Genomic DNA, 12908 nt, shown 5'->3' with positions numbered 1-12908 from the left:
AATTTAAAATTTGTTATATTAGATATTAATTAACTTAATGTCACAAAATATTTATAATAAATGGAGTTAATTGCATAGTGAATAAATATTACCAATTACCTAACTAAAAAAGGGAAACAAACGTATAAATACGTTTACCTTCCTTAAAATATACGAAATATTACCTCATTTCGAGACAAAAGTTGTTAAATTTACCGTTAATCACCATGGCGTCTTTTCGACTTTCACTCTGTCCTTTCGAATTTCGCAGCATCCGTCTAATATTTTCCCTCGGAATCAAATAATTGCAATCTGCATAAAAATAGAACAAAATATTAAAACAAATGTATAAAAAGAACAAATTATGTGAAAATAAAACAATGATCAAGGTCAAATTGCCTTTCGAAAACCCATTATACGAGCTACCGGCAAATGGGGCAATCAAAGAGACAATTAAAAGAAAGAAGATATGTAAATAATAGATTATAATGAAGTGTTAAAGAAAAACGTACAATTAAATGAAAATAACGATAGCGTGGATTTGAACTTGGTAGAAAAATTTGTATGAAAGTACCAAAGACACCTATCACGAAGTGACACGAATTGATCTACGTCTAATCTCTTTGATTGCCCACACTTAACTGACACCCCGTACCGCGATTTACCCAGCGAATTTCGTCAAGCAAGGAGTGGGAGGGGGCGGCTCGCTAGTTATATGCATATGCACGAATAGGATTCGTCAAATTCCTGAGAAACTTATGTTTAAGGATATGTTTTCAATAAACATATTATGCCTCGAAAGAAAAAAAAATACATTAGACTAAACAGTAAGATGCACCTAGAAACTATAGAAAGTATATAAGAGGTAAAGGATAGGGAGTCGAGTGTTTGTTTACGAAAATACTGCTCTCTTAGAACTACGAATTAATTATTATTTATCTACAATAGGTAAAATATACATACAAATATCATACCAAGAATACGAAAGAAAATGTATATATATATATGAATATATCATAATATGATTGATTTGTAAAAATTACCCGCCAAATTGAATGTCCGCCATTACAGCTTCTAGTACTTTATGCGTTACGTGACTTCCTTCTAATGCAACATGGCGCACTTTTTCTGACCGTTAAACAAAGCTGCACAATACGAAAAAAACGCGATGCACAGAACCTGTTCAAACTTGTCTGTGATAGCGTAGTTTCTCGAATGTAATAGAATTTATTTAAAATGACGAAATTAATAGTCAATATTATATTACAGACAATTTACGAAGAATGAAACAAGATTTAAAAGTTATTTGAATTTCTTACTCAAATGAAACAATGTCATATTTATGTTAAATAATCTTTTCAATTTCTTCGGAAACATAATTTAATATATTCGAAAGAAAAAAGTAATTTCCTTAATCTTGCATTTTTCATCTTGGTATACTTAATTCACCGTAAATTTAAAATTTGTTATATTAGATATTAATTAACTTAATGTCACAAAATATTTATAATAAATGGAGTTAATTGCATAGTGAATAAATATTACCAATTACCTAACTAAAAAAGGGAAACAAACGTATAAATACGTTTACCTTCCTTAAAATATACGAAATATTACCTCATTTCGAGACAAAAGTTGTTAAATTTACCGTTAATCACCATGGCGTCTTTTCGACTTTCACTCTGTCCTTTCGAATTTCGCAGCATCCGTCTAATATTTTCCCTCGGAATCAAATAATTGCAATCTGCATAAAAATAGAACAAAATATTAAAACAAATGTATAAAAAGAACAAATTATGTGAAAATAAAACAATGATCAAGGTCAAATTGCCTTTCGAAAACCCATTATACGAGCTACCGGCAAATGGGGCAATCAAAGAGACAATTAAAAGAAAGAAGATATGTAAATAATAGATTATAATGAAGTGTTAAAGAAAAACGTACAATTAAATGAAAATAACGATAGCGTGGATTTGAACTTGGTAGAAAAATTTGTATGAAAGTACCAAAGACACCTATCACGAAGTGACACGAATTGATCTACGTCTAATCTCTTTGATTGCCCACACTTAACTGACACCCCGTACCGCGATTTACCCAGCGAATTTCGTCAAGCAAGGAGTGGGAGGGGGCGGCTCGCTAGTTATATGCATATGCACGAATAGGATTCGTCAAATTCCTGAGAAACTTATGTTTAAGGATATGTTTTCAATAAACATATTATGCCTCGAAAGAAAAAAAAATACATTAGACTAAACAGTAAGATGCACCTAGAAACTATAGAAAGTATATAAGAGGTAAAGGATAGGGAGTCGAGTGTTTGTTTACGAAAATACTGCTTTTTTAGAAGAGAACGAAAATATGCATATAAATATCATACCAAGAATACGAAAGAAAATATATCGTTAGTTTATTTAAAATATTTTTCAAAGCATTTTTTATTATTGTCAAATATGTATATATATGTGAATATTCCATAATACGATTGATTTGTGAAAATTACCCGCCAAATTGAATGTCCGCCATTGCAGTTTCAAATACTTTATGCATTACGTGACTTCCTTCTAATGCAACATGGCGCACTTTTTCTGACCGTTAAACAAAGCTGCGCAATACAAAAAAAACGCGATGCGAATTGAATGTCCGCCATTACAGCTTCTAGTACTTTATGCGTTACGTGACTTCCTTCTAATGCAACATGGCGCACTTTTTCTGACCGTTAAACAAAGCTGCACAATACGAAAAAAACGCGATGCGCAGAACCTGTTCAAACTTGTCTGTGATAGCGTAGTTTCTCGAATGTAATAGGATTTATTTAAAATGACGAAATTAATAGTCAATATTATATTACAGACAATTTACGAAGAATGAAACAAAATTTAAAAGTTATTTGAATTTCTTACTCAAATGAAACAAAATCGAGAAAATCTATGTCATATTTATGTTAAATAATCTTTTCAATTTCTTCGGAAACATAATTTAATATATTCGAAAGAAAAATGTAATTTCCTTAATCTTGCATTTTTCATCTTAATATTCTTAATTAACTGTAAATTTATATATTAACTGTAAATTTGTTATATTAGATATTAATTATGTTAATATCACAAAATATTTATAATAAATGGAATTAATCGCATAGTGAATAAATATTACCAATTACCTAACTGAAAAAAGGAAACAAACATATAAATATGTTTGCCTTCCTTAAAATAAATGAAATATTACCTCATTTCGATGAAAAATTATCAAATTTATCTCTCTAATACTTTCAAGCTTCCCTCGGAATCAAATGATTGCAATCTGCGCAAACAAAGAACAAAATATTATAAAATAAATGTATGTATGTATAAATAAATGTATAAATGTATAAAAAAAACAAACTATTTGAAAATGAAACAATGATCAAGATCAAATTGTCTTTCGAAAACTCATTAGACGAGCTACCGGCAAATCCAAAGCAACCGGGGCAACCAAAAAAACGATAAAAAATAAGATAACTAAATAATAGATTATGATAAAGTATTAAAGAAAAACGTACAATTAAGTGAAAATAACGATAGCGTGAATTTGAAGGTAGAAAAATGTCTATAAAAGTATCAAAGATATTTGTCGCGTAGTGACACGAATAAATGTACGTCTAATCTCTCTAATTGTCCATGCTTAACTGACTCCAGTACCGCGATTTATTCCGTGAATTTCGGCTGGCAAGAAGTGGGAGAGGGGGAAGGTCGCTAGTTAGATGCGTATGCACGAATAGGATTCGTCAAATTCCTGAAAAACTTATGCTCAAGGATATGTTTTCAACAATAAACATATTATGTCTCAAAAGTAAAAAGAAGAAAATAATATGTTAGATTGAACACTGAAATGCACGTAGGAACTATAGAAAGTAAACACAAATGATCTAGTATCTTTTCGACGAACATAAATGAATATGAGAAATTGATTAATAGATAGAAAGCTGAAGAAAGATAATTTTTAATTCAAAATAAAATAATATCTGGGTCGAAGGAACTGTGATTAACTTATATTTTGTACATCCATATGTATACAGACGAGCCTACACATACATATTTATTATTCCCTTATTGATATTTCATTCGTATGAAAATTTTTTATTAATTATTTGTTACTCATAAATTATTATGAATTATTAATGCTATTATTAATCTGACGATTATAATCAATTATTCGTATAAATGTTATAAGTGCTAAATGTTTTAAGATCTTTTCATATGTTATTCGTATGACAACTTTCATCAATTATGTGTATGTTCTTTATACCTGCTGTTATTATTCATAAATGTTTTAAGATATTGAAAATTCTTTTATCATCACTTTTTATTATTTTCGATCGAGATAGAACGAAATAAAATGTGATTCTAATGTGAAGTAAGGTTATAATATTGACAAGTAAGATTAAAATAAAATCCTACTAACCTTTTTAGAAACTTTTATTGTATACATTATACAAAACATTTTGAAATCTCACTAGCATTGTAACGAGATACGACTATCGCAATTAATAATCAGTGATTGGTAAAATTTGAGACAGATCTGATAACGTATATAAAAATTACAAGATGTTTATTGAAAACACTACACTTCGCAAAAATCATCACGTATTTAAACAGTTAATTATTTAGTACATTATGATATACACACACCAATTATGAGATCATCTTTGGCACTAATTTTACATTTAAAACTAATGTTCACGTTGTGTACTATTTTTTCACTAAGAATACGTTTTGCAGTAAATGTCTTGTATGTTTTCAAGTTGATTCCAGGTTTTACTATTACCATCACGATTGTTGTGTCTCATTACAGTGCCAACGAATTTTCAAGAAGTTTCATACAATGAACATAATATATTCTATATTCATACAAAAACTCCTATAGTAAGTTCGAATACTTTCGTGTATCATTGTATCTCGTTAGTCACAGTTCAATTTACGAAAAAGAGATAAAATGGAAAGCAAAAACAAAAGAGGAAAAGGAAAAGAAAGATAAGAAAAGAATTATTAGGGATATGAAAGAAATATAATGACAGGAAGAGGAGAGGAAGAATGAATTCAACAGGTACAAAAAGGAAAAGAAAGATGAAAGGAGACAAAATGAGGAAAGAGATGAAACAAAGAGACAAAAGAAAGGGGAAGTAAATTACATACACATAATTATATCATTAATCATAATTAATAGTTAATCATGTACACGTAAATTAATATATACAGTTTGATATGCAAAGTTTCGTATGTCACATGTTTTGCTGAACTTCCTTACCATCTAAGTGTCAGTCCCAACGTTACCGATTCAAGAATAGATAAGATTGCAATATTTAGAGTGAGTAGAATTGAAACTAGATTGTAGTATAACACTACAAACAAGATATAGAACAAGATACCTTATATGTAATCGTAAGCAAAATCTATAGTTTCGTACTTCTATAATACTTATTCACTGCACTTAAGTACAGTACATATCTTGTCTGTAGTGCCACTTCATTTATAATACAATGATGGACATCTTAACATTCGTCGTCTTATTTGCACGACTATAATTGATATTTGAATATTATAGTAGCGTCTCTTTCATCGATCAAAATTACGTAATTCTCACCTACGTATTTCTGTTCCCGCCAAATCAAAGTCGTGGTAACATCCGCCACCTTGTGGCCATATTCAGTATTAAACTAATGCATTCGCTAATTCGAAGATCAAGTTAAAAATTCGTTTCTTTCGAACGTTCATCTGATTATTGAGAGATTTCTACTTCGTCATCGTTTTCCAGCGTTTAATATGTTGTAAGTACAACAATAATACACAATAAAGGTATAAAGCTATTTCAAAAGATGTTCTTTCAATTCGATATCTATAATAGCTCGATATTCATACTTTTTCAAATTTTACGATCGCCATCTTTTTATGTTCTCAAGTAAACATTACAGAATGAGAATAAATGTGATCGAAAGCGACGTTGAAAATCAGTTTAATACAGCAGTTAGTTCTTGTTTGTGAATTGAGTCTCTGCGATAACACTCATGCAATAACCGTTGCAATCGTTTTACGTCCGTGACGAAGATTACCTATTCGAAAAGCTAGCTCCACCATTCAGTGTCTGTTTCGTGCTTATTTTACATGCATATATGGTAAGAAAACGACTGAATATCGACCACATACTCTTCACGTTTGTCCTTTCTGCCCCTCTACGTGACGCATCACAGGATAAACTGAAACCTGGCTTACATTACGAACAGGTGGAGGCGCCGGTGTCAGTAAACCTCCGGTCGTCTTAAAGAGCGGATCGCGTCAACGAATGTCTCTTCCCTCACGAGACCCCGGTGAACGAAAGTCGTGCCAGTTGCATTCGATTTCAACAATGAAAATTAATTTTCATCTGCAGCGTGCTAGTTCGTGAATAAATTTTATTTCACGTGCACTTCGAACCATGCATCGAGAAGGTTGAACGTGGATCACGTGTGACTCATAGGAAATTCAGGTAACCTCTTTGCATTCTGCATTTTGTATTTTTATCGAATCCGATTCTGTGCGATAATCGAAAGGTAGACCATCGTGGAAATTTTGGAAATTGGACGTGGTGAAATGTCTGTGAGGACAGGTTTGCTTAGAAACTTGGATTTAAAAATTAGTTGTTATGTTTGATACATAGTACCGATAAGACATGTTATCCAAGATGTCTTGATGCACGCGAACATAGGACGTTAATGTCCTTTATTTTTCGACCATTTCCCGAAGATGACGACGACAGGATCTCGTTTGAACTTCCTCGCTTCGTCCCTTTAAGGAAACGCCGGTTCTGGATCTCTCCGACTCTGACGATCCTTCTAATGCATTTTCGACCGTGAAAAAAACCTTAACGAGTCGTGCAATTTCATTCACACACGGTCGACTGTAAAAAGGAAACACGCAAACCACTACGAATCAGGCAACTAGTCTTTACACACATACGCACACCTGACGAAGAGCTGCTGCTGCTAATAAACCAGCGCACGAGAACGCGTCTATGTTCACCGTGAAAAAGACCGATGATCGTTAGTTTTGTGCCAATTACGGCAATTATAAAATACCGCGTCTTTTTTCTTAATGCAAAATCACTCGGCACGTTTTCTCGCGAATGATTACACCGACGTTATTATATTCTACTCTTTGTTGCATACACAATCATGAAACATGCTGGAATACTATTGTTCTCCTGAATGAAAACCCTTGCACGGCGGAACGAGTCTATTCGAAAAACAAGCCGTGGAATCGGGACTATTATTCTTTCACCATCTATTCGCGATGAATAATAATTATGAAACGTGTCCGTGGGACAATGGAAACTTGGGCAAATCGACGAAAGAGAATTACGAGTCTCGAGGCGAGGCCTTAAATGCGGCTAAATTCCTGGCTCCGATTCAATTAACGCTGTCGCGGTATCTTTGTGGCGATTACTTTCTTTGTTAGCCGTGGATCGGTGCCTAATAACTCAGGGTACGGCTGTTACATAACCGCGTGGGTGTGCACATGCAGAAGTCGTGCGAACCACTAACGCGAACTCGAGTAATTATTTAGGCAGGGAGAAATTAATGATACGGGAGTAGTCAGGCATAATAAATTAGGCGTTTCTTACGTGATCGTTCTCCTCCTTGCGGCACAGGGCGGAGAACATTCACCTCTCAATGTTCACCAATCAATCACGTCACGGTGAAAGAATCGTGTCACGGACATTTCATGTACGAATCGATCCTCCTAATAGATATCTTATCTTAACGAAAACAAATTGTCTAGACGGAAAAAAAGAAACAGATATTCGTGTTTCACTAGCAACATTATGAGATTCTGTAACTGTGATATAGCGAATAGCAACCTGGAAATGATCAGGATACACGTGTACGGTTCAACATCCTTTTCCACGTGGAATAAAGTGACCGATAATGAGAACGACTGCCATTCCGGGTTTAAGTAAATCAGCCGCTCGATGTCCATCCTGGATACATAACGGTGCTTGGATTTCGTGCCCATAGATTCTCCGTTTCAACGTAATGATTTTATTGGCCGGCATACGCACCAATTTACGTAAATACGCACCGACCACTTTTTCTCCTCCGTGCTCGTGCAGCTGTAGTTTCACGGACCACGAGGAGGACTCCTTTGACGGTCACTCGTTAAACGTAACTTGTAACTTGGTACCAATTTACGATGTACGGAGCGATTTAATGCCCTCGGATACTAATAAACAGATTCTACCACCAACATACGTTATACCGAGCTAATCATAAAACGTACAGTTTCCATCAAGCCACGTCTTTCGTGTAGCAGAACGATCGATAAAAGAGGGAAGCTTGTAAAATAGAGCAAATGGAATTTAAATCCCGGAAAAGGGTTGAAACTAGAAACTCGTCCGATCGGTCCTATTCTATATTTATTTAACATATGTTAATACGTAGATCAGGTCGGGGTTGCAAACTGTTACACTGTTGCCAATGAATGAATGTTAATCGTCCCCTTTGTAATTACAGATACAGGAACGGAAGATAGCTATCATACGGATTAAACGATCGTAGAAAGTGGTAACGAGAGTATCTTATTTGCGGAGAGACGTATCACACCTCTAATTGCTATCTTCTTTATCCGACAGAGTGAAATTGAAATATGAATATTAAAATTCATGGTATACATTCCTTCGAGTGTTATTAGAGATTGAAAGTACAAATCGTTTCAACACGCTGATCGTACGAATACACTTTTCACGATACTCGATGCTAATAAGTAAAAGATAAACGAGTAATGAATATTTTGGAAACGTCGGATTGTTTCCATGAGAACTTCCGCTACACCGTATGTTAACACCGTATATTACCAGTGTAATATTAATGGAGATAGGCTGAAGAAACACGATTCTTTTACCACATCGGAGAGAATAAGTTGCTCGTTAATTCCTACGGACGTTAGCCAAAGCAAAACGTAAAGAAATACAGCGATGCTCTTCCAATTTTAATGAGAACGATAAGACAAGTTCAAAACACGTTTTACTTTTAATTGCATGCAGTCGCATTGATTAAATTTCTGGTATACGAACGGTTGCACACACACGCACGTATATCTGGGGAATCGCGCTTAGAAAAAAGTACGAGCACGCTGATTCAGATCGGAGGTGATAGGACAAATACGAACTTTAATCAAAGCCACTAAACAAGTTCCACTAAAAGCACTTGTAAAAAAAACCAAGAGAAAGAAACCACTCTATTAAAATACTGCTCTACGCACAACGCAATCGAGATCTAGGAATGTAAATTACTCGAGTCGAGTTAATGAACACGCATCAATTATATTTATAATAATCCGGATATGAAATAACGGGTGTAACGATGATAAATTTCTGTATATGATTCCGAGGCAAGATTACAATCAGTTTTCTGGGGTACTTGAACTTTACGCATTCGCACGGCCGTTAAATTGTCGGTAATTAAATGTAGGGGAATTTTTAATTTTTATCGAACTTTCTAAAATGTACTCATTTGTATTATCAAACACTTGCATCCTCATCAGATGCGGTTGCATAAATTTCCGTTTTTCAAGTGTGTCTCTTTAAATTGATAGTTTCCTCGCATTCCGCGTTGGAAAGTAGTTCAGGGACATCTCGGCGCTAGCGAGTGTACTTCAGCTTGTTTAATTCTCGGCTTGTTTAACTATCCGAAACGGTATCATTCGACGAGTCCGATCACTTTCCCGTAACATCAAGAAATTACCGATTAAATTGTTAGAAACTAATATGGTACGTGCGCACGCGATGATACGCCAAACAAATGCGACTGTCGTTCATCCTTGGGAGATTGCCCGAGCTGCAAGACTAAAAATTAAAATATATAGACCGTGACGATTGGAGAAGCCGGCCGGCACGCGACAATTTCTTTCTCTATTCTTTGCCACGGCGGCCGCGTAAAAGTTTCACCATGGTGCTCTTCTTCGAGGAAAGTTAATAAGAAAGTTCCTTCTCGTTAATTGCCGCGACAAAACGCGTTCGCCTCGGCTCTTAAACGCGGCTGTGCCATTCGAATGGCACGTCTCACTTCGTGTCCCTTGCCGTTAACACGATGAATGATCGACCGGCTAAAATGACTGAAATCGTAAATCGATCTGTCCGAGGATGATTGAAAATGGTAATCGGTAACGTTTTTCCGGGCGTAATCAGTTGACGTGATAAATGGTGAGATATTTATTATCGTGAAAGCGCCTCTCATTGATCCAACGTGGTACATTTCTTTTTCCTCTTCCTCTTCTTCCTGTTCATGCACGTCGTCTTATTCTCTTTTCTTCTTCCGTTGCTAGTAGCAGCAGGTACTGGCGTATCTGCAACAAGTTCCCAGATGATCTAAACGTTGAAAATATAGAAGATACGGTAACCATAAATTAGTCGATTGACTGAAAGAAATGTGAGAAACGCGGCGATTTACGCGTAAACTTACCTGCTACGAGCATAATACAACGATACCACTATTATCGTCGTCATCGCCGTAATCATTATCGTGATTATCATCCGTTAATTACCGGCGTCCAATTACCTGCCACATCTTTACATTTTTTTTCTCTCACCCAGGGACGCTTATTTTCGATTCCGTTCACCGTTACCGTTTCAAGCTAGAGCAGCCTCAGATCCATTATTAAACATACGCGAACCATTTATTTCCGTATTTCCACCCACACTGCGATATATCACCGAGAAACAGGGACAGTCGGATTAATTAGATGAAAGTCGCGAACAAAACCGACTTTCCATCGCGACGTCTGTCCGTCAACTGGAAACATTTAATTAACCGGAATTATTTTAACGACTCTTAATTGTCTTCTATGCAGATCTGCGATGTTTAACCGACGTGCGTCCGCTCGAGTGATTCATTAACTACATCGGTGAAGCATTTTCTTCGTTGATGGATTAAGTAGTCTCTTATACATACTACTCTATCCAAGTAATTCTAGTCACGTTGCTCAAGAGGAAAGAAAATATCGAACGAGCCTGTCACGGTTCTAAACGATTCTTCGAGCTTCCCTTCTCAGTTTTTCCACGCGAAACAATGTCGATAGACGTGAAAATAGAGCGTGTAATCGCTATGAATGTTAGAAAGAGCAGCGTCCTAAATGTGTACGTTGTTGCTGGTTGAACGAATAATCAAAGTATCTGGTTTTTGCTGCATCAATGTAAAATGTAAGCGGATCGACGCCATGGACCACGGTAGAGGTTCTCCGTTTTTACGAGACGTTATTTATCCAGCGGCTTCCGGAAGCATTTGAGAGGATTCTCAAGGCGAAAGAAACGGACGATGATCGGTTTGCTGTAACAGAGCAAACGGTCTGCGAACGGTCCATTAAATCGTCCCGCGAACGATCGGAAACCGGCAACGAGGTAATGATCCGTTCACGCCAGCTAGTTGCTACTGTACCAACGATTCATTGTAGAAGCTGTTACGCTACAATGACAACCAGATTAGTTTCGTTTATCATTCGCTTACGCTTTAGATTCGGCACTTTTTAGTAATGAAAAATTATACTTTGCCATATTTTGTCAGAGATCGATCGATGTCCGATCAATCTTCCAACGACTTTTTCACCTGCGATTCAAAGTATGAAATACTCTGAGATTCTGATGGCTCGAGCTTCGGATAGTTATCTTTCCTCTGACAACTATTTCTTCCACTGCATCTTCCGAGAGCAGGATCTTCTCTATAACGAAATACCTATAAATCACGCTAGGCTACCTTTTCACGCGATCACGGTGCGTATATGTCGTTTCCTAGTGGTCCATGTAAACACGTCACGTAGTTAAGAGCACGTGTAGCAATGCCGTGGCCCTCGTTCTGCATGGGAAATGAGGCTGGCGTGCCTGAATTTCAGCCGATCGAACGTGAATTTCTGCGAGCGCGCACGACTTCCTCTCGCGCATTCCATGCCCGTTACACACGGCGACTCAGCATTCCAACCACGGAGTTCCTAAAGCCTCGTTCACAGTGTGCATAGGTTGGCCAAGCTGTGCACAGTCGATGTAGCCGTGACTTCGCGTTCCTTTGTCTGTTGGCCAGAACAAAGACACACTCGCGCCGGCGGAAGTGTCGATTTTGTACGCGAAATCGTTTCCCCTTGTCCCAGGGAAACGTTCTCACGACCCGCCGCGATTCGTTACGCCACGACAAATGCAGTCATTTGATGTTCTCCAGTCTTATTGTCAGACTTGGAAACTAGCCAAGAAAGTAGCTACGTATTAGAGTTTTAGTGCCTGAGGCTAACGAACGATAAAATGTTGTTGGGATTTTGTATGACACTGAAGGAATATCGTGATTTAATAGCTAAAGCGGCAATAGATAAAGCGACATTGAGCCGAGTAACGTGAAATTATTATGATCTTCGACAGCGACACTCTATCTCAATGTTACGTAATGAATTAGAAATCGTTTTCGCGAATGTTAAGTGAACAGATATTTTTCAGTGGGGGCGTTAAAATCAATGATTTTCTCTATGCATTTGCCTCTAACTGATAGAAAATTAGAATGTGGAAGTTATGAAATGTTCTCAGTTAAGACCAGTCCATTTTTCAAGTATACGTAAGAGAAGATATATCGCATTTACTTACGAGCCAATGATACTGTTCTTTATTTCAAGGGACGGGTTTTTTAACGAAACTTTAAACCTCGAAAATTAATTACCAACGTGACCTCCTATTTATCAACATCGCCCCGCGTAAAAGCAACGAAAATATATCAAAAGGCATCATACCTAATCGTTATACCCATCTATGATCTCTGTCACGCAGAGTCAAGAACTTCTTTAAAATTTTCAACGAACTTCTCGACTCACGTCTTCTCTCAGATTTCTTCCATGCAAGCAAGTATAATCGCGCAAGAAGCGCGAGCCGTGGACAGGTCGCCGCGGGAA

General features: G+C 36.3%; 1 protein-coding gene and 1 long non-coding RNA gene across 2 annotated transcripts in view; one reads left to right on the top strand and one right to left on the bottom strand.

Annotated features, from left to right (window-relative positions):
- The first annotated feature begins 6276 nt into the window (after positions 1-6276).
- The window catches only part of LOC100740960, a 39041-nt gene continuing 32409 nt past the window's right edge, over positions 6277-12908 (top strand). Inside the window, exon 1 of the mRNA XM_003492424.4 lies at positions 6277-6480. The gene's annotated coding sequence lies outside the window, so the exon portion shown is untranslated. The remainder of the gene's footprint in view (positions 6481-12908) is intronic.
- LOC117152153 lies at positions 8659-12311 on the bottom strand. Its single transcript, XR_004462431.1, has 2 exons — positions 10451-12311; positions 8659-10334 (listed from the first exon to the last, which is right to left on the bottom strand). It is a non-coding gene; the product is annotated as an uncharacterized LOC117152153 (long non-coding RNA).

The sequence above is a fragment of the Bombus impatiens genome, unplaced genomic scaffold (assembly GCF_000188095.3).
Source record: "Bombus impatiens unplaced genomic scaffold, BIMP_2.2 scf_0726, whole genome shotgun sequence".
In the NCBI taxonomy this organism is placed as follows: Eukaryota; Metazoa; Arthropoda; class Insecta; order Hymenoptera; family Apidae; genus Bombus; species Bombus impatiens.
The sequence above is the reverse complement of the archived record's forward strand: the minus strand, read 5'-3'. Positions and strand labels throughout refer to the sequence as shown.